Genomic DNA, 22,957 nt, shown 5'->3' with positions numbered 1-22,957 from the left:
TTAGTTATAAGTGACCTGACTTGTAGTTCACCTAGAATTTCCTCGTTGTTCATTTGAAATGTTGGGAGGTATAGAATAGGGCTTTCTTCACCTCTAAATTTCCCATTTAAATAGTTGTAAAGTGCTACGGAATTTGTTGGAGCTATATAAATAATAATGATAATAGTGCCACTTATTCATTGTTGGTCTGGAAATTGAGCCTGCGGACATTCCATTTATGTTGGTTTCTACCAATGGTAACTGGTGGTGAAGTTGCAAGATGGTGTGGTGTTAGACTCTGCTCACAGAATTTAACTCTTTGGTAAACAGTTTAAAAATGCATATACTTACCTTGGATGCTTGCAAATGCAGATTCCTCTGGGGCAGAGGTAGGGAACCTTCAACACTCCAGCTGGCTAAGCATCAGGGGAGACCAAGTCCACAAATTCTGGAGTGCCAATGTTGCCTATCTCTGCTCTAGAGTAAGAAAACATGTTTGCAACAGTCTGGTTTACAAGCCTTCCTTAAAGAGACACTGTAGGCACCCAGACCACTTAATTGAAGTAGTCTGGGTGCTGTGACTCTTGTTTACATTGCAGCTCTAAATCTGCTCCCAGTGGCTCCCAGATCCTAACAATTTTTGGTCCGTTATCGAACGCTGGACGTCTTCACGGACCTTCAGCGTCAGATTTTCCCCAAAGGAAAGCATTGAAAAATGCTTTCCCATGGCGAGGTGTAATGCGCCATGCAGCCATTGCCTTGCATGCGCATAAGGTCATAAGGAGTGTGAGCGGAGCTTGACCCAGCACCGAGGGACATCGGCACTGGATTCAGTTAAGTGGCTGAAGGGGTTTTAACCCTTTCAGCCCCACGGGAGGGGGCGGGGCGAGCTAGGGTGAGGACCTATTAACCCCTATAGTGCCAGGAAAATGGCTTTTTCCTGGCACTATAGGATCCCTTTAACTTTACCATCCACCTTATCATATATCATAGCCTTTATAATATCCCATATTTATATTGTTAATGCAACAGTCAACACTACACAATTAAAAACAGATAGATCAGCTCGAGTCAGCCAATCTTAAAGTAAATAGGTGCGGCTAAAAGTTTTAAAATAAGTGGCTGTCACCAAGAAAATTAATGTATGACTGTTAAACTGTCTAACAACCTTGAAATAACATTAATGTATAGAGAGCACAGGAAAAACACGTTTTATTGCAGTAGATAGAAATACATTATCCACGTAACAGCATTTCTCAGACCTTTTATTATTTGGTTGATCCTAACAGCAAAAAGATTACATATACTATTCAAAAAACCTCCACTATAACAAGGAAAATCTTAAAGGGCTTCTTCATACACTGATTAATCATTGAAAAAAAAAACCAAAAAATACAATTTCTAGCAATTCTACTGCTAAGAGATAATAGTGTGGTCATGACAAATTTACTAATTCTCTTTCTTTTTAAGCTGAATTTTCATTAGGCATTTAATTGCAAGATAGAGAAAAAAAAAAGCAAGAGTACAAATGCCGAAGTTAAAGGGTAATATATTCAAGGTCAATAGTACGAACATCAACTCCGTAAAAAATGTATAGTTACACACACATAAAAAAATATATAATAAAATTGTTGGAGAGATAGAAACACAGTTAAAAAAATAAAACCGAAACCGAAACCTGCAGGAGCCCCAATGATTAACAGGAGAGCTATAGCTCTAGTGAAACAATTACCATAAAAGCAAAAGGAAGGGGGTCCGTGATTAGGTCTCTTTAAATGGATCGAATGTGTGGGATCGAAACTAGTCGCCCACTGTTTGCTTTAAAAGCTTTTTCTCAATAAAGAATTGGAATTTAAGAAAGTGATTCAATGTTTTTGGATCCACTTGGTGTGCAGCCCTTGGGTTAAAAAGGACATCATTCCCACTTAGCACCACGTAGGCCTGTACTGGCGTTTAGCAAATGGCCGATGCAGGGACGGCACTCAGCGAGTGCGGAGTGCGGCCCAAACAAGTAACTATGTCTCTATGGACTGGTAGGGAGATGAGAGATCTTCCTCACTGGCTGATTAAACAAAGGCAGAGCAGCATAGGCTGGAGGCCAAATGCTATATTCTCACGAGCTCCAGGTTACCATTGCAAAGCTATCAGTAACATCAGAGCTCATCAGAAGCAATGGCGCACATGCCATAGAGTGCTCTCAGCCCACTGGATCATCAGAATGCCCTCCCTCTTTTGGCCAAAGGTAGTAATAGAAGTAACAAAAGGGAGGGGGAATTAATATTTCCTATTTCTTTTTTTTTTTATTGAATAATATTATTTTTCATCCCCTGTGTCCATACACACAAGTTCCTATAAATACACACTAAAGCTCCTTATACACACACACACAAAACAGCCCCTATCCAAACGCACTGTCTGTAGCCCCTATACACAAACACACACTACCCTATATTAATGCACACACACACCCATTGGATACAATTATGCACACACTACAGCTCCTAGATGCACACACTACACCACACAGACAAATACATAAACTACACCCTTGAGACACACACAAACATGCTCTACAGCGCCTGCACAGGCACACACAATTGCCCCTATAATTATTATTTTTTTTAAACACACCTACACTACACCCTCTAGAAACACTACACCCCATAGACACAAACGTGCTTTCTTGCAACCCCTACACACACACACATACACTTTACAGCCAGCAGAAAACATATACACAGTATAGTCCCTAGCCACATTTAGCACACCACAGACAGATTGCTTTACGATAGGTAAGACTTTCATCTCTGATACACAAAAAGACAAGATTTCTGCTCCAGGGGAAAACCAATATATTCTAATAAGATCATGAGGATAAAAAAAAAAAAAATATCTAGGTATTTTGTTTAGAATGAACATTGATGGATAATAAGATAGGAGTATGTGAAAAGCAAACAATTGTCTTCAAATATGCTTATTACCAAGATAACAGCCATATGCAGAGCAGGTTTTATGGAAAAGGTCATTTATGCACACACACGCATACCTTCATCAGGAGTCCAACGACAGAAGAAAGGTTTCCTACAAGTTATTACAGAAAATGTTTTGAATCTAGAATATGGCTGGAAACACACACGTAGAGGTTGGCAAAGAACTCACATTCATGCAGACTTGCAACTTAAAACGCAATGAATCTACAAATGTATCAATAAAACCCTTCCACTCTAAGAAGCAGGGCTGGACTGGGATAAAAATTCGGCCCGGGCATTTTTGTTATCACAGCGGCCCACTAAGAAGGGGGCGGGGCAGAGAGGGTGTGTTTTGTCATCACTAACAACATACACGCCCCCTCTCAAAGTGCAGGCCAGGGCAGACCATGCGCAGAGCTCTGCTAAAGAGCTCTAGCATGAGAAAAAAAGGCCTGTATTTGTTCTGCACAGCGCAAGCAAATTTAATAACATGCTTGCACTGTGTTTCCTTGCAACTTGTCTCTGGTGTCTCTATAAATGGATACCAGGAGACAAAAATGCCAGGAAAGAGTATTGTGCATGTGTTTGGAGCCTGCTTGTGGGATTGTGTGTGTAGAGTGAGCTGATTGTGGTGTGGTATTGTGTAATAAGGTTGGTTTTAGTCATGTTGTGTTTGTGGTGTAATGTAATGCATATGTGGCTAGGGGCTGTAGAGAAGTGTGTATAGGGGATGTGTGCATACAGGCTATAGTGTGTGTGTGTGTATAGGTGATGTAGTGTTTGTAGAGAGTGTGTGTTTAGGGGTGTAGTATGTGTTTGGAAGTATTGTGTATGTGTGTGGTGCAGTGTGTTGGAGAGGTTCTGTGTGTATGCGAGGGGTGCAGTATGTGTGTATGATGGATGCTGTGTGTGATGTGTTTGAGGGTGCTGTGTATGATGTGTGTGAGAGTGCTGTGTATGATGTGTTTTGTGAAAGTGCTGAGTGTGATAGTGCTGTGGATGATGTGTGTGAGTGCTAAGGTTGATGTGTGTGTGAGAGTGCCGAGTGCGAGAGTGCTGTGTGTGTGATGTGCGAGAGTGCTGTGTGTGTGATGTGCGAGAGTGCTGTGTGTGTGATGTGCGAGAGTGCTGTGTGTGTGATGTGCGAGAGTGCTGTGTGTGTGATGTGCGAGAGTGCTGTGTGTGTGATGTGCGAGAGTGCTGTGTGTGAGAGTGCTGTGTATGATGTGTTTTGTGATAGTGCTGAGTGTGATGTGTGTGTAAGTGCTGAGTGTGATGTGTGTGAGAGAGTGCTGAGTGTGATAGTGCTGTGTATGATGTGTGTGAGTGTGCTGAGGGTGATGTGTGTGAGAGTGCTGTGTGTAAATGTTAGGGATTGTGTGTTGGGGTAAATAAACAAATAAAAAAATCTAAGCAGGCATTAATATCCCCCCCCCCCCCCGTCTTACCTTTAGTCTGGGAGGGGGGACCAGCACGGTGGTACTTGGGAGGTGGGGGGACCGGCACTCTGACACCATCCCTGGTGGTCCAGTGGTGAGTGAACTCTAGCCTGCGGGCTAGAGTTCACTCTCGCAAGTTAGAGCTCCGCCGGGTCTTCTCCCTCCCTCCCCAGCAGCAGGTCTATTTAAATGGGCCGGTGAGGGAGATCTTTGATCTCCTCACCGGCCCTTCATTGAAAACAGTGGGGCCGGCGCTCGGATAGTGCCAGCCCTGCATAGACCGGCAGGGGAGATCCTGGGACCTCCCCTGCCGGCCTCGGCCCATGGCCACCGCGGCCCACCGGGCATTTGTCCGGTGTGCCCGATGGCCAGTCCGGGCCTGCTAAGAAGTAACAATATAGAACTGGTAACTATGACCTCAATTTAATACGCTTTGCCACACTATTAGAAAAAAATTACAAATCATTTATCCTTAAAATTCACTATAGACTTTAAAAGGTGAATTCTGTAGATAAATATTTATAAGTTTTTCTAACAGTATTTAATCATTTGGAAAGCTTATTAAAATCAAGGCCTGTATCGGTTTGCAGTCTAGCATAAAGTCTTTTATACCATGTGTATAGCAGATACTGTATGTCTGCACATATGGTTGCCACATGACCAAGCTATCGACAAAGTGTAGCGATTTCAGATGAGCAGAAATGTATTCGACAAAACAGAAAATGTTTACAAAATCAAGGTTGGAATGGTAACACACAATATAAAAATGTATTCTAGAAACCACAGATTGGGCAGTTATAGGGTATATATGACTGTGAGGCGCTTTCAAATGGTGGTGTGTCTATAATTTTTAATGTAGCGGATTTCTTTGGGGTAGCAGTTTTACTACTATAGGAGTTTAAACTCTGGGTACTCTACAAGCATGATCATGTTACAGGGGGAAAAGCAACCATACGCGCAATTCTATACCCTTCCAATTTCGGGAAGGCCACACATTTTTACTCTATTCTCTGAACTGCACAGTCGTGGGTGAGTGTTGATTTTTCTATCCTTTCACATTTTATAAGTTATTTTACTTTGACGAAAGTAAAATGGCACATTCGGGTTTATTCCTTACTCCTGACTAGGGCACTTTATAAACATTTGGTACTCAATGTGTGTGTGTGTGTGTTTGGTGATGAGTGGGAGTTGTGAGGGATTGGGTAACGGATATTCAAAAGGACCCTCCAAAGTAAGGGGGGGTGGGGGGAAACGCCACCAATTAAAAAAAAAAGTAGTACAGTTTGTTAAAACAAACATAAAAGTCTTACTTGAGGGGCGGAGCCTAGCTTCCTAGCAGAGTGGACGTTCTGCACGATAGCTCCTGCAAGCCAGCCACTAAAACGGGGGATATACCCCAAATCATCGCATGCAATCATCCTGAACCCCTGAACTGATGTGGGTGTTTTGTCTGTTTTAAGGTATTTTGGGAGGTTTGTAAAAATGTATGTTTTTTTTCTGTGCTTGGAGATATTTGAATTAGATTAGTACAGTTCCTGATCCAATTACCTCCCAGGAACAGAGGAGTGATTATCTGGTTTTGTATGAGAGTGTCCTGGACCTCAGAGTCAATGTAATTGCGTATATGTTTTTACAGTAGTCTACTTTTAGGTCCAGGGGGGAGTGCCCCTTGCATGGGGACTGCCATAAATGGCCAGTTGTGGCTACTATTAAAGTGAGATTTATTTTATCCCTTCATGAAGTCTTGGCTCATGTTTGGCGGATTGGAGAGCTATATTCACACTCTGGGGATTGCTATATCACAATACTCCCCCGAGTATAATCACTAGCTCTAATAAGACTTTGGAGTAAGAGAGGTTCACCCACTGGAGGCTGGATCCTGGTCTTCGTGCCAGGCGGTCCGTCATAACAACACTTTTCAACTATCAGTCTTCCTCAGGTACATATAGTACTAGGGGACAGTTCATTTACAAAACCAATGTTGGCGCTCTTACTCTGATACTTTCACATACGTCACGTTTGCCGTCACCATGTAAGTTCCCCTTTAGTTGCGCAACATCATAACTTGTTTTGCCGGAAGTGTTCTAGTATTTAGAGTATTGGCAAGCATGCACAATATATTAATCTACTATATAAAAACTGGTAACCGTAAAAACACTAATTAGGTTATGAATATACCATGAAATACATACTGTACTTCTAAAAAAGAAACAAACCGTGCAGTATTCATTTTACAAATAAATCATATTTTTTTTAAATTCCTTAATGTACATTTATCCTGACTTGTGATTTAGTACTCCTTCCTACCTATGTACTGTAGATCGCAATCACAAGTAAGAAGCTAAATGACATAATTAGTGTTGTAGGAAATAAACAACTATATTGTGACATTTGACAACATTTTTTTCAACTTTCTTAGATTTAATACTACCACAATAATAAAAATCGTTCATTTTAACCAGAAAAAAATAGTTATATTTCTTTATTTTCTACAATAAAACTTTTAGTTAGGATTTGTTTTAATTGTTTTGCTCACATATAGGCTATTTTACCTATATAGTTAACCAAATCTCAATTTTGTTTTAAAATATGTCAGTGTATTTAAATATTTTTTATAAGCATGACTCGGAACTAAAATTACATACAAACATAACCTGTTCTGATTGTATTATTTCCAATTTCTCTTTATAAGTTAATAGGTCTCTCCTGTCTCTTTGATTTGCCTCATTAAATTATTTTTCAAACAATCAGTTTATATAACCCTTCACATAAAATTGCTTCTTTGAAATTTCTGAATGTTCTAAAAACTTTTCTAGTCCTCACAATTTTGTTTTAATCTATTAAGTAAACGGCAAGTATTTAATCTATGTAACTGTAAATATCCACTTTTTTGTTTAGAAAAAAAAAAGTTTAAGGTTTTAAGCAAAAATTTCTTCATCTAAAAAATGAACTCTTTGAGAACTAGATTCCCGGGTTTACTTAATGCCCTAGGTCGGAGCTTAAATATAAAAATCCTTAAAATGATATTAAAAATATACATCATCTATAAACCTAGTTTGGCACCCAGTCATGCTCCGGAAAAAAAATAAAAAAATAATCCCAATAGGACTTAAAAAGATTGGCATAACATGGTGCAAACTATAGCCTGGCCTTTAACTTGCAGATAAATTCCAGCGTAAATCAGGGGAAAAAAAAAATTCAAATTTAAAAAAATCCCATCAATAATAAAATTAATTTGTTCTTTATTAAACATTTTTGATTCATTGAGATAGAATTCCACTGCTTCACAAACGGTTTGATGTTGTATGATAGTATATAGGCTACTAATCACAGGTCACTAACCTATATTCAGCTTTCCATTTAACACTTTCTAGACTTTGGGGGCAACTTATATTGTGTTTTTAATATGACTTAATAGTATTAAGCATTGGTTATAATTGAAGAACTATATATTGTGACATGGGGGATAACATGAACCCACTCCTGACACTATTGGCCAACCTGGTGAACATATTGGATCTTTGTGTAATTTAGGGAGTATATAAATAACAGATATTTTAGATATATCACATAAAAACAAAAAATGTATATTCATAGTTACATAGCTGAAAACAGACTCGCGTCCATCAAGTTCAGCCTTCCTCACATTTGTTTTTTGCTGTTGATCCAAAACAAGGCAAAAAAAACCTAGTCTGAAGCGCTTTCAATTAGGCAACAAACTAGGAAAAAAATTCCTTCTTGACCCCAGAATTGCAGTCAGATTTATCCTTGGATCAAGCAGTTCTTACCCTACATTGAAAGATTATATCCTTGAATATTCTGTTTTTGCAAGTATGCATCTAGCTGCTGTTTGAACATCTGTATGGACTCTGATAAAACCACTTCTTCAGGCAGAGAATTCCACATCCGTATTGTTCTTACAGTAAAAAAAAACCTTTCCTTTGCCATATTTGTTTAAAATACCGTATTATATCCACTATCTAAATATTCGACTAACTTCTTTTTGTTTCTTTTTCTTGATAATTATTTAGTCTACAATACATTTCAGTATCTGATATTTGTTTATATATATATTTCATCCACATAGAACTGTTTGTCCAGAATAACCACTCACCTGCCTTTATTGGTACGTTTAATAACTATACTAGGATCTTCCTTAAGATCTTTGATGGCCCTTTTCTCTTCAGATGTTAGATTTTGCTGAAATTTTGAGAAGGGTTTTATTCTTTTTTAAATCCATTATGCATGCCATTTCAAAGGTTTTCATACAATAGCTTTTTATATGATGAGGGATTTGACTGGTTTTAAAACAGTATGTTTAAAATCATCTGTTTTAGTATTCTTCTTATCCTTCTCTAAACGTAAAAAGCACTTTTTGAGGCACAAGTTTCAAATTTATTTAGACTACAATTGTGGGCAAATTAAAAACCTTTTCTTAAATGTTTTCACGGTTACCCTCTTCCTTTTCAAAGGATATCTTTGGTCATATATTCTCCTTTTGTCTTATTCCTAAAAATATTTTTTTTTTAAAATAATATCTTCTATAGAATATAATGGTTTCTTGTTGTAAAAGACCTCTCTTGCCTATTAGAATCATGAAAAGATTTTCTATCACGATTGAAGGAGTCAGTATACTTTCTCCTATCATGACTTGGGGACCTAGAATTTGAGTAATGTTTATTATTAGGGATGGGATCGCATCTGCCTTTTTCCCCCTTCTAACCGGTCAATTGATTCACTTTTTTTTTCCCCCTCTCCTGTCCATTCTGTGGATTTCCATAGATTTTTGTCATTTGAGGTGCTCTAAACTCACCATTCTACACCCAAAGGAGGACTAATATGGCAACCACAAACGTGCTGGGACACCAGTATGGAACCAGAAGTAAAGTTCTGGATGTGAAGTACACAGAAGTGTCGGAGTAAGAGCGCCAAGATTGGCTATTAATATGGAGAATGTCCCCTAATACTGTATGCACCCAAGTATGCCAGAAACTTTGAAACGAGTTGAGCATGAACATTTGTGGGATTTTATATGTTTTAAGATACTTACCTTCATGTAAGACTTTTATGCTTGTTTTAATAAATTCTACTACTTTATTTCAATTGGTGGTGTTCTTTCCTCTTACTTTGAAGAAAATCTGCTGATACATTTGAGGCAATATATTAGGCCCCTATAAATAGTCAATTTGATACCATATAAATAATTCTGGACATCGTTTATTTAATAGCAACAGGTATTGCGCTGTGATGGTGCTTTCTTCCCCAGTCATTTAAATTTAATTTATGCAATTTTGCCTATTGATATTTCACTAATACACCAACACGGGTTGTGTTTATCAGATGAAATTTAATGACTGAATTGACAGATATTACCAGCAGCATTTCGTTTTGTGTTTTGGGGTATTTCTTGTATATTAATTTTAAGCACCAACCACATTGCACATTTTTACTGGCCTTCGACAAGTTTACATTTCACTTGTAGTGAAATAGTCAAAATATTATATTAAATTAATGCAGGAGAAAAAATGTACACTATTAAAATATAACAAATTATCTATTAGTAACTGGGTAGGTAAGTAAGGAATACACAGACCTCAAAATGTTAAAAAAAAAATAAAAAAAATAAAGTGTCCCTACTAAATTTAGAATAAATATATTGTTAAAGAGAAAGACCTCAATGGCAATAACACTTGCAGAAGGACATTCCATTAAAAGGTCCCATTGTCATTTTTCATTATCCCTTATCCAAAAGCATCCACGAATGTGCCTGGGGATCATATAGACCTTTTAACTACACAAACCCTTTTATCAGAACACAGGGTAGAGGTAAAGAGAATGAAACTTGGTGGTCCATCCCTTAATAACACGGGGGCAATTGGGACAATAGCTCAATGTATTTATTTACAAGCCCTTGGGGGAGGTGGGAAAGAGTCCAAAATAGCCTCTTTTTATATAACCTGTTCATAAATGGTCCTATTTCTTAAAGGAAAACTCCACACCCTGAGGGGTTAAGTTTTTCATTTTATAAAAGGCCCTGTTTCAAGAGAAAATTGCCACTTTTATAAAGTGAACAGGTTGCACCCTCCCTGCTGTCAGACATTGGGGGCAGTGCTCTTCCTTCCTCTGTTTGAGAAGCAGTCTTCTGGACAGGAATTCATCAGTACTGCTGACAATCTCTCAGCAGGTGGAGCTGAGCTGCCGAATGGAGACCCTCTCATCTCTGGATTGCAGGTACTCCCAAATCTGGCATCCTGTGAATACTGTGAGGTGGGCCAGGGACACATTTGCATCACTGGCTCTACCTTAATGGAGGTATATGCTCAGAATTGGGGCAGGCCCACCCAAGTAAAATGACAGGTCACACCTGGCTGCATGTCCATCGTGCAGGAGGGCCCACTGAGGGCAGACCCTGCTTCAGTGCTCCTTTCCGGGTCCTCCTTGCACTAGGGAACTAAAGTGGGACAGGACCCAAAAATTGTGACTTCACTGACAAACTCGGGACAGTTGGGAAGCATGAGGGGCAGAAGGGGAAGGGGCAGAAATCCAAAAGGACAGCACAACACTCCACCATTATACATTAATGAATTATATGCGATTAACAAGAAGTGTAGCAATATGGAAAGACACTAAGTTTTTTTCTTATCTTTTTAAGAGATCCTTCTTAATAGATGTCCACCTAATGCTGGACCAGCTCCTAATGACAGAGCTATTTTCATACTGTGGTCAACACCCTTCCTTCTTTGCCATTGTTCTGGATTTCTAGAACTTGTTTAAATATCTCTCTTAACCTGCCAAATAGTTCCTTGTTCCAGAAAAACAAGTCTGTAACGGGATATTTTATGTTTGTTTTTATTATTTTTTTTACAGTTTTATTAAGGGAAGCGGCATTTACCAAACAAAACCACACAGAATGGATTTAGAAACAAGGGAGCCAACTAAAGACTTGACGGGTCCCCATTAGTCAAGGTCTGCATGACATGTGGGGGCATATGGTGGAATACTACCTCCCAATAACTCTTGTTGATCCACATAAGCTTTTTAGTTATTAAATTATTTTTTTTACTTTTGTAATCTGAAGACTGATTAGCAAGTGCTGGTCAGCCACCACAATTAACCCTCACACGGTCATGTTTTTTTTTGTTTTTTTTCAACTTTTAGTTCTTCAAATAATCAATTTAGTTGCAAAAGTGACAGATGCATCCCAATGGATGCATTTGGTTTATCTTCGGCCAAAATTTGTTGGTTGATAATTCTCCAATGCCTTGAGAACATTCATTCGCGGGACGGAAAAAAATAAAAAAAAGAAAGAAATTGAAAAAGAAAATTGCTAATGCAGGTTATAGAATTGATTGTAACGACCGAATCCTGACCGCATTTGGCTTTAGTAAATCTGTAAATTGACAATGTGGGTGGAATTTGTTAATTTTCAATGTATTGTGTCCATTATCACCTAAATTTGTGAGCAAAATACAAACGTGGTTCTAGAATGGTTATCAGCAAAAGATGGAACATATGTAAGAGAATAGCCACCTGTGATCTTTAACGGATCAAACAAAATGATTAATCCTCTTTGAATTCAAAGTATAGGCAAGAGATATTTCTTCTGTGGGCTTCATGTTCCTGGAAAGTCCATGAATGAAGAAGTTAATTAAGCCTCACAAAGATGGCACCCAATTACCCAAGTCTTTGCAGAGACCCTCGATGGTGGGTCCTTTTCAGCTACTGGCACTTCAGCACCAGGAGTCGATGTCACTGCTGAGACTCAGAGTACAGTATTTAAGTCTATGGAGGAACAAAGTCAAATCCCTGCAGCCGTTACTGGTGATGGCTAGAACATTGACACTTCTAGAGGGCGGTAGCTCTGCCCAGTATCCCTACTTTGCCTCAGTATATCGCTTGACCGGGTTGGAGTTTCAGTGAATTGCCAACATTGTCAATATGTGTATTTTATAAAGATCCTATCTTTATGAAGTAGTCAGTCATTTTATGGGGGGGTGACAGTGCCACTGTAATTCAGAGGAAAAAGCAACCTATAGCATTATGCGGAATATCTCTTGCAGATATCTGCTATACTACTGTCAGCATTAACAATAACAGCTGAAACAAAGTATTCAACCTATTTTCCTCCACTGCCTCGTAGGAATGGGTAAACCGTTCCCATCTTGCTTGAGACCTCTGCCGGGATCACAGTTATTTCTTAGAGTATAATCCATAAATTCTATGATAAAGCTCTAATATTTTATGCGCCATAAAAAAATAAATAATAATAATTCTTAGTCGGTTTACACTTTGTGTACATGAACTTTAACTCTAATGCCATAAAAAACAATGTATCACTAATTAATACATTATTTCACAAGGAAATCATAGTTCAATTAAACTAGAACTGCTTATCTTATAGTTTTAAATTACCATAATAGAATTATTATTTTTTTTTGAGATTAGCATTTACAGGTGTGTTACCTAATGAGTTTCAGATATTTGATATAGCAAAATAATGAAGCAGATATCTCCAGACATATCAGTTTTAATGTCTGTGCTTCAGGCAGTGTTCCGAAAGAGCCAGATCAAATTCGATTGTAAGGAGATTATTTTCCACTCTGGCTTGGATGTCAGAATAATTGTCTCCGTTATGTGGATTGAGCCTCCAGTGTGAAAGCAGGAATACCATAAAACCCTGCATTGTTTCGCTTTAAGAATGCAAGTTGACACCTTGGCTTTAACCTTTATACAGCTCTGTATTATAACATCTAATCGTAGGTTGAAGTAGTGCCTCTGGCAAAGGAAAACTTAAAGAGAGTTTTTTTTTTGTTTCACTAGTAAATATGGTGTTTCCAGTTACCGTAATTTCCCTCCAGAAACAAGAAAGTCAACATATTTACATCTCAGTGGAATTGTCGGCATTTACAAAGGAATTTAACATCTTAGGCCAAAATGGAAACACTCCCAAATCTTTTCAGTTTGACTACTGTGGTCTGTGGGCCGAAAATGTAAAATTGACTTTAAATGTCAATAATAGCTCGGGGTTTTTCATTGTGTGCCTTGCTGTGGGATGTTCGATAAGGGCTGTGCATTTTCCACTCAGATTAGCCCTGTCACACCATTTTGTTGCTTGAAATACGAGTTGCGCACAGTCCTCCCCTTATTCTAAAATGGTGGCTCGGTCACATGGTATCTGTCAGACAAGGGCAAAGTTCAGCATGTTTGCACATTTGAATATGCTTTTACCGGACTTGAGATACAATCCAAAGCATTTCAGCCCATACATGTTTACTTCAGCAACGCACAGTATATAGGCAGCCTCTACACTTGCGCGCATGCATGTCTTAGATTGTAAGCCCATTTGGGCAGGGCCCTCTTCGCCTACTGTTCCAGTATGTCAATCATGTTTTGTCAGCATTTAGTGTTTCTTTTGTTGACCTATTGTACAGCGCCGCAGAAAATGTAGTTGCTGTATAAATAATTGTAATTGTCAGGTTGACATGCCCACTTTAGACATGATGGAAGGGATACTTTTTGCATTACTGGTATGTTCACTCACCAGCCCGTCTCCCAATCCCTTTTCTCACCCAATCTTAAACTTAGCAAGTGCGTCTGTGTAGAATATTATATATTCTATATGTTCCTATTCAAATACATATTAAGGTGTGAATGTCTGATGGGTTAAAAAGCACAGATGGTGTTTGCTATTCTGTAACATGAGGACCCTGGTATGTGCCGTATAGGGAGATTGGGAGTAGGGACCTTATATGGCCCGAGTCTAAATTAAAAGTTTTGATGTAATTTTGCCTATAAAGAACTGAGGACAAAGGACCACATTATCTTTCTCCTACGCTACGCTCTCCTCTCCTGGTGTGTCCCTGATGTGCTGATAAAAAGACGACTACTTAAGATCTCTCACTCTCAGTAACGTCGTTAAGAAATACCATCTGTTAAGTATATTATTGTTTGCTTTTGAAGTAGATAAATGCATTTTTATATATATATATATATATATATATAAAAAGAACGTCAGATTGCGTATTAGTACTTTTTGGTTAATACAGATGTATATTAACCTGGCGGGCCTTTGACTAAAGAAGATATAAATATATAAAATACTTATTCAACTTAGAAAACACAAACCAAGATATTACAGTCTGTGCACTCAGATTGCTATAAGTGAGTGAGGATAATGGGAGATTAGTTTGTAAAGCTGTCCTATCATCTTAAAGAGTTACTCCAACCATCATGACCAGCAAGCTGTAGTGATTATTATAGTCTGAGAAACACCGTGTCTCCTTTCCTGTTGGCTTACAACATCCAGCTTCTGCAGAGCCAATACCGCCAGTCACTCATTGGACGAGAGTGTCAGCTGATCTCTCTGAGCGATTCTGTGTATAGCAACATGCATGGAATCATTAGCCGGTCCAGAACTCTGGTTACGGGCGGCTAATGACACCCCATTGATACTGCTTGTGGTGGAGACACCAAAGGGGTTAAACTCAACATGTGCTGCGTTTTATGTGAAACACTGCACATACAGACTCCAGGCACCGTGACCACTTCAAATCACTGAAATGGTCATTTTGCTTGGAGTAACCCTTTAACCCCTTAAGGACCAAACTTCTGGAATAAAATGGAATCATGACATGTCACACATGTCATGTGTCCTTAAGGGGTTAGGCACATAGCTATGCCTAATCATTTTGAGACACAGTAATAATTGCTTAAAGTGATGAAAGTTTTTATCCAACCTTGTTGTAACAGATTAAGAATATGCTGCTTTTTGCATTCAGCTATATATAAATTATACCAGCACCATGATGTAAAACATTATATGATGATTATGAACTGGGTGGTTTTAGAATAGGGAAGCTTAAAAGAAAAGGTAATTGATGTTCTAAAACAACCAAGTAGTTTCTGGCTTGTAACTGAACTAATGAAGAATCAAGCATGCAAATATTGGACTTTTCACACATTTAGACACATGCACTAGATTATCATGAAACAAACCCCAGGCTATAATGTGGTCAAACGTTGCGCTTCTAACAGAAGAATCGTAGAATTTATCATTTTAATGCGTGGTCTTAATTCTTGGCCATGTGGTGTAGAAATTGCAAGAACTTTTATTATTTTACAGCACACCTGTCAATCAAAAAAGGGTGGTTAACAAGGCTACACTGTGAACGCTATATACATAGCCAAGGGTGTAATACACAGATTACAGTCTCCGGTTACCGAACATTGTCTACATGATGACAATGACAGTGAAACTGCACTCTCCCCTCCAAGTGACATCTCATCAATTCATGTGAAGTTCTAAAGCATTCTAACTCTATAAATATACACATTTTAGTATATGGTCAGGTCAATCAGGTCTGCCCAAACCAGAATATCTTGTAAGGTTTACAGGTTACGTGACTTAATCCACCATGCATGTAAAAAATGTTTACTTTCTAATCTTTAGAGGTTTGCTATTAAAATACAACTCGATGACTTTTTTCCTGCGTATTATTTATACCTTTCACACAACATACTGAAATGTCTACTATGTAATAGGGATACAGTACAGTGGAACATCAGTTGCAGTGTTTCTCAAACAGCTATGTCAGGGCAGAACAGGATGAGTTTTGGAGAGGGTTCCCAGGCAGCCAATGTGGCGGGTCAGCTATGAAAAATGCACTTAAATTGGGAGTTTACGAATTCTACATACTGCATGGCAGCACTTTCAGGCCATGACAGAATGCAGCACTCATAATTGACCTAGTTGAAAAGGATCTGGAGAAGGGAAGATATTGACACGATAGGAAGTCCTATAAAGAAAAAGAACCGTTAAAGGGACACTGTAGGCACCCAGACCACTTCAGCTCATTGAAGTGGTCTGGGTATAGTATCCCATGTCCCTTAGCCCTAAAGTTGCAATTATTGCAGTTTCTAGGAAACTGCAATAAATTACCTTGCAAGGTTAACTCTGCGTCTAGTGGCCGTCTACCAGACAGCCACTTGAGAGACTTCCGTGTGTTTAGATGGCTTTTGGTAGTCTAAATGACGCTGGACGTCCTCACGCTCTGCATGAGGACTTTCAGCATCACTGGAATCCCCATAGGAAAGCATTCATTAATGCTTTTCTATGAAGAAATCATAATGAGAGCGTGGCCATTGCCGCACATGCGCATTTGGCCTCTCCCGCCGGCTCATGTCAATGGGGGAGGAGCGGTGGCCGAGGGTTTAAGGTAAATGACAGAAGGGGTTTTAACCCCTTCAGTGCCACGGGAGTGGGCGAGTGCGAGGGATGGGGGCAAATTTGTGTTCTTTAAACCTTTCTTTGAGACCCATATTCCTCAACTAAATTCTATTTCTGCTTTACCACACATTAATTTAATTGTTGGCCCAGTAATTTTAATCTATATGTCTGTGCAGTGGTTGAGATACACTTGCATTTTGGTTCTAAATGGAACACTAACGAACTCTGTAGAGTGTGTGAAGAATCATCTTATACATGAGTTCTAAATGTAAAAAAAAAGCAGTGAGCTCAGTGTGGGATAATAAATGTGTGTGGGAATGTAATGTATGTAGGTGTGTGAAATTTTGAAGAAGAAGAAGAAAGAAAAAAACAAAAAAACGCAAGGAAGGTTTGAGATATGCAGTCACAAAAACAAATTCAACAACCCTGGGTGGGTACCATAATACATTTATGTCCCTCTCTATGGAGAAATTGTTGGCGCATTGCGTTGAGCACTGCGCATGCGCCTACGTGCCCCAGTTCTACGAGATGTGTATTCCTAAGGCTACAATGTTCCGGTAAGCCACGTACAACTTGCGTCCATCATTGTGTTTAATTTCAACCCGTGATGCGTTTCTTCGAAAATCCTTATAAGAGTAAAAATAATTACATCTTTATTGCCAACTAAAGAGTTAAAGTGTGTTATGTAGAAGAAGTCAGTGTAGTATTAACTAATCCAAGGTATTTTCACATATGGAACAGTAAATTCGCCGGTTCCATTATTTGCCGCTTTGTCCTGCTATAATTAAAATTTTCATTATTCCATGTAATCTGTTTCAAGCTCGTTAACATTATCCTCAAAGGGTTTTTAGCCTCAGCTGGAGCTATTGAACTAGTTAAAAGTTACCCTTAATAATGTATTCAGCATAATCTACGGTTCTTTTGAAAACAAATCTAATAACTGATTATTTAGAATTTGCATTTGCCATTTACTCTACGGCATCATTTACATGATTTATTTACATGCAATGTGTAAATGATTCTCTGGTTCTGCCAGTATAATCAATGTTTTTACGGTCCTTAATAAAAGTGTGTATTACATGGATTACTGAGGAGTCATTAAGGCTTGAAGATTGCATCAATGAAAGCTTAGAAGTCACTGGCTCCTTAACCGTTTAGTTATGGCCAATATACACTTTAAATTGCCATAATAAAATGTCTTAGTGACAGTTTGCTTGTCCATTTACTCTAAGAGTACAATTGTGAGCATTCAGGAAAACTGGAATCTGTACAGATATTTAAACAGCAAAATGGATTAATTCTTCCAAAACGTAATATTCAGGGATATCATTTTTCATTTGTGGAGTAACCGCTTCTTGATCCAATTAGAGATCTCACTGTTATTCTGGGAGCGAATTTTTTTCCCTAATATGTTGCAAAATTGGAAAGTGCTTCAAACTGGGTTTTATGTCTTCTTTCGGATCAACAGCAAAAACAGAGGTGAGTAACACTGAGCTTGGTGGATGCATGTCTCTGTTCAGCCTACGTAGCTATGATATACGTGGATCACGGCTTGTGCTAGGCTACTGCTGGGTGCTTCAGGCATGAGGTATCATAGCCATGTAAAGTATAAGGCATCTCAAGTTAACTACCTTGGAATTGTAAAAGGTACCAGGTATCATAAAGGCACCTGACCACGTTTGGTCCATTCATCATCTGTACATTAATAATGAAGGTGGGATGCATCTTCGTAGCCTGACTAAGCTCCTGTTGGATTTTAATCCTTCTCTGTGAGTGGTCCAGCATTACCTCATCTAAGGATGCTCAAAGCAACCGGTCAATGTGCAGTGGTTCCCTGCCAGCATCCCAGTGTTTGCTGTCAAAGCCTTTACAATTTAATACCTAACTGGCTCTGCCTCATCCAGACAGCCATTAATACCAATGCATACCAACATTTAACATGAGTGGGTCAGCTGCAGCTCTCAGGTAATAAATGTTAATTCTGATGATTTCAGCCAATCCAATGCCTTCCCATAGGAAAGCATCGGGAAGCTATTGCGCATGCGTGGCAAAATGAATCAATGCATCTCTATAGTGAACATTCAGTGTCCCCATGCAGAGCGAGGGGACGCTGTACGCCAGTGCTGCGCAAACTCTTGTTACACCCCCCAGCAGCAAAGGGGTTAAACACGTTTCACTGTGAATCGCTGCACGTACAGACTCCAGGTACCATGACCACTTCAAAATCACTGAAGTGGTCATGGTGTTTAGACTAACACTTCAAGGACCGCTTACTGCTTTGACAGTACCATAAGCATACAGGATGTGCATGCTTTCCTTCCTACAAAAGAAAATCTCTTTCCTTTTGGTCCAAACAAAACCAGAAAACCTCTTCCAATGACGCAAGTAAAACGTGTAAACCAATATAGAACACAGCAGCACGTCTTGCAGCAGATCATATTGAATTTCAATTAACCCCAGTTAATTAATAGAATTTACTCACATACATGTCAAACACTAAACACTGTAATTAGTCAAATACATGGAAAATTGAGGCTACAATTTTTGATGGAGATACATTATCCAGCTCTGTTTTACACTTAATGTTGCCATTTAGATTTTATTATAAAATTTATCATTAATAATATCCGGTAATGAGATTTTTATTCACTAAACAGTAAACTTTGGGCCAATATAATAAAGCTGGAAAAGTTCTAGAGTTCATTAAATTTGTTCAACCCGGCTAGTTTTGCCTAAATGCTGCAATTTAGCAGTTAGTTAGTTGACCCCAATTCATTACCTGGATAGTAAAGCCTTCCTGTAAAGCCAGTCTCATTAAATCGCACTGTAACTCTGTCAGCCTATCATTAGCGGAATACTGATGTTTGACACACATCTTCACCTGCTACTGCAGTTCTCTAGCGTGCCAACCTCTCCCTGTTATATCAGAATGTTAATGCAACTTTCACCCACTGGTATGCAGCTTATGAAAAAAACTGGCAGAATTAACACTAAACCATTCTACTAAAAGAATGGGGGAAAATTTGGATTTTTCTATTCATACAGAGAGCCTTGCAGTTTTTTTTACAGGGTGAAACCATAACTATTATTACGATTAGCATTTGTATGCGCCAACTTAATCCGCTGCGATTTACAATATTATAACAAGGGCAAACAATAAATGGCACAGTTACAAAATTTTACAGGAACAATAGGTTGACGAGGACCCGGCTCAAACGTGCTTACAGTCTAGAGCAGGGGTGCCCAAAAAGGTAGATCCCCAGTTGTTTTAGGACTACAGCTCCCATGATGCTTTGCATGCCTTTAGACTGAGTGGTAGTTCTACAAAATCTGGAGAACCTACCTTTTAGGCACCACTGCTCTAGAGATATATAAAACACACACACACACACACACACTCAATGCCCTGCTGTATATATATCAATTTCCAGTAGCACATCATATATAATGTACTGTTATCTATTTGAGCATCACAGTTGCACCTGTCTACACAAACACACAGAATGTTTGTCAGTGAGATTCATTGTGATAACAGCACTTGACAGATTCAACCATTAAAAAAAACACTCAAAGAATCTCTCTCACAAAGACAACTACTGAGTTACAAATCAACAGCAGCAAGTGGATTTCCCCTATATCTGCAATGAGATTGCATATGTTAAATCCATGGATAAATAGACATTCCTTTGTACCAAAGCCATTTAGAATGCAGAGACTAATCCTATACACACCTGTGGATGTCAGGTGTAATGAAGGCAAAAAGTTATGAAACAGCCATAGATTAACCATTTAAAGCCTGGATGCAAAATGTGATCTACTATCCATCCCCTCTGAACCACAAAGGGTGTGATTACACCACCAACATTTTAATTCGAAGAGCTTATACAATGCATTTTACAGGACAGTAAACATTACCATGCCATTCTGCTGCATGCATTTCTCACAAGTATCCCTGGTAAAAAAAAAAAAAAAAGAGAGACAATATAGCATGGCTTCAATGATACTGAGTAACCAATGAAGCTGAATGAAGGGACGTTTCTTGGTTTGTTTAGTAAAACTACACCAAGATCTTCATCAAACTGGCTGGCTTGCAATATAGCTCAATGTACACAAGCTAAACATGCTACAATTAACCCCTTCAGGACCAGTGGGAGTGGGAGAGGGAGAGAGAGAGAGAGAGAGAGATTTTGGTTTTTTTTAAACCAGGTTTACACATTTCTATTGACATAAACAAACATTTTGTTAGTGTTTCTATTTCCTGAGAGTTCCCATTACCTGTATGAAGTGTATGCCCTGTTCCTGTTTGGCTTGGGTTAGATGCCAGTTAAGTCCAGTTTTGCTAAAGTTGATGTGAAGTTCCTCTTGTTGGCAGCATGCGCTCAGTCAATGCAGCAGTAATCCAAATCATGGGGGGGGGGGGGGGGGGGTCTGATCTAAGGTGCCCAATCAGGGGCAGTGCACACATTGATGGTCACACATGTGGTCTCCTCCAGCAGACAGCCCTCTGTGACTTGATAAACTTTCCTCTCTGATCATCTGCTAACCAGCCATTCCAGCTCAGCCGGTGAGAGAGCTAAAAGACACACACCCTTTGTCCTTAGAATAAACAGTGATTATTGCTAAACCTGCATCACTACCTTTTCTGAGAGCACAGCAGAGAGGGTGGAGGGGTCACAGGGACACCTTCAGCTAAACTCACAGGAGAAATCAAAGGGTGTTGCTGAGGATCTTTCCTTCCCAGGCTTGATACAGTGTTGCTAGAGACAGCTACACCAGGGTTCGATCTCCGAGACTTGGGTTCTCAGTATAACAGGAGTTACTGAGGAAGAAGTGGCCGCAGCGCCACCAAGGGGTGAACGTGATTCTACCACTATCAAACAGACAACTGCAGATGCTCTGGGGAAAAAATAGTTTTGTTTACAAAACAAATACTAACGAGGTTATTTATTAACCCCTTAAGACCGCAGCCAAATGTACAAGTTGTGAACGAAACAAAATGTAAACAAAACCTGGCATTTGCGCTCTATGTCTGTCCAACCGTAATTCACCTCTTTCATATTAAATGCACCCCCCCTTATTATATATCATTTTATTCAGGGGAAACAGGGCTTTCATTTAATATCAAATATTTAGCTATGAAACATAATTTAATATGAAAAAAATGGGAGAAAATACGATTTTTTTTATTTTTTTAGTTCTACATGACATTTTAACTGTCAATGTCATAATACTGTTTGATTTTACTGCAATAAAATACACATATTTGTATTCAGCAAAGTCTCACGTGTAAAACAGTACCCCCTATGTACAGGTTTTATGGTGTTTTGGGAAGTTACAGGGTCAAATATAGCGTGTTACATTTGAAATTGAAATTCGCCAGATTGGTTACGTTGCCTTTGAGACTGTATAGTAGCCCAGGAAATAAATTTACATCCATAATGGCATACCATTTGCAATAGTAGACGACCCAAGGTATTGCAAATGGGGTATGTCCAGTCTTTTTTAGTAGCCATTTGGTCACAAACACTGGCCAAAGTTAGCATTAGTATTTGTTTGTGTGTGAAAAATGCAAAAAACGCCAATTTTGGCCAGTGTTTGTGACTAAGTGGCTACTAAAAAAGACTGGACATAGTGGCGTACATACCGGGGTACACCAGGGGGCCCGGCCGCCCTGCGACCCAGGTATGTATGTCACTGGGCCAGCCTCTTCTCCTGGGGGGCCAAGGAGCCGGCCACCTCAGGGCCCCCCGAGGCTGGCCCTGCTGTCACCCGGCTGGCCGGTCCTGCGGGCGCGCGAGGGAGCACTGTCTCCTGGGTGCTTCCTCTTCAGCTCCCTCACGCACCGCACTGATACCGGAGCTGGAAGATGACGTCATCTTCAGGCTCAAGATGACGTCATCTTCCGGCTCCGGCATCAGTACGCGGCGCGCGAGGGAGCTGAAGAGGAAGCACTCAGGAGACAGTGCTCCCTCGCGCGCCCGCAGGTCCGGCCAGCCCGCCGGGTGACCGGCCCCCCAGGAGCCCAGCAGCACCACTGGACCCCAGGGAATCCCCTCAGCTCTCCCACAGGTAAGGAGGCTGGGGGGATTAAAAAAAATGTGTGTGTGTGTGTTTGTGAGTGTGTGTTAGAGTGTGAGTGTATGTTAGTGTGTGTTTGTGAGTGTGAGTGTATGTTAGTGTTAGTGAGTATGTTATTGTGTGTTTGTGAGTGTGAGTGTATGTTAGTGTTAGTGAGTGTGTGTTAGAGTGTGAGTGTATGTTAGTGTGTGTTTGTGAGTGTGAGTGTATGTTAGTGTTAGTGTGTGTGTGAGTGTATGTTAGTGTGTGTTTGTGAGTGTGAGTGT

The 22,957-nt window shown here is 39.5% G+C and overlaps 1 protein-coding gene across 2 annotated transcripts in view; it reads right to left on the bottom strand.

The window, feature by feature from the left end:
• CSGALNACT1 (chondroitin sulfate N-acetylgalactosaminyltransferase 1) overlaps nucleotides 1-21,316 on the bottom strand; it is a 369,464-nt gene extending 348,148 nt beyond the window's left edge. For both annotated transcript variants that reach the window (XM_063455808.1, XM_063455810.1), the window contains exon 1: nucleotides 20,889-21,316. The gene's annotated coding sequence lies outside the window, so the exon portion shown is untranslated. The remainder of the gene's footprint in view (nucleotides 1-20,888) is intronic.
• Nucleotides 21,317-22,957: the final 1,641 nt, after the last annotated feature.

Source organism: Pelobates fuscus, chromosome 5 (assembly GCF_036172605.1).
Source record: "Pelobates fuscus isolate aPelFus1 chromosome 5, aPelFus1.pri, whole genome shotgun sequence".
NCBI lineage: Eukaryota > Metazoa > Chordata > Amphibia > Anura > Pelobatidae > Pelobates > Pelobates fuscus.
The sequence above is the reverse complement of the archived record's forward strand: the minus strand, read 5'-3'. Positions and strand labels throughout refer to the sequence as shown.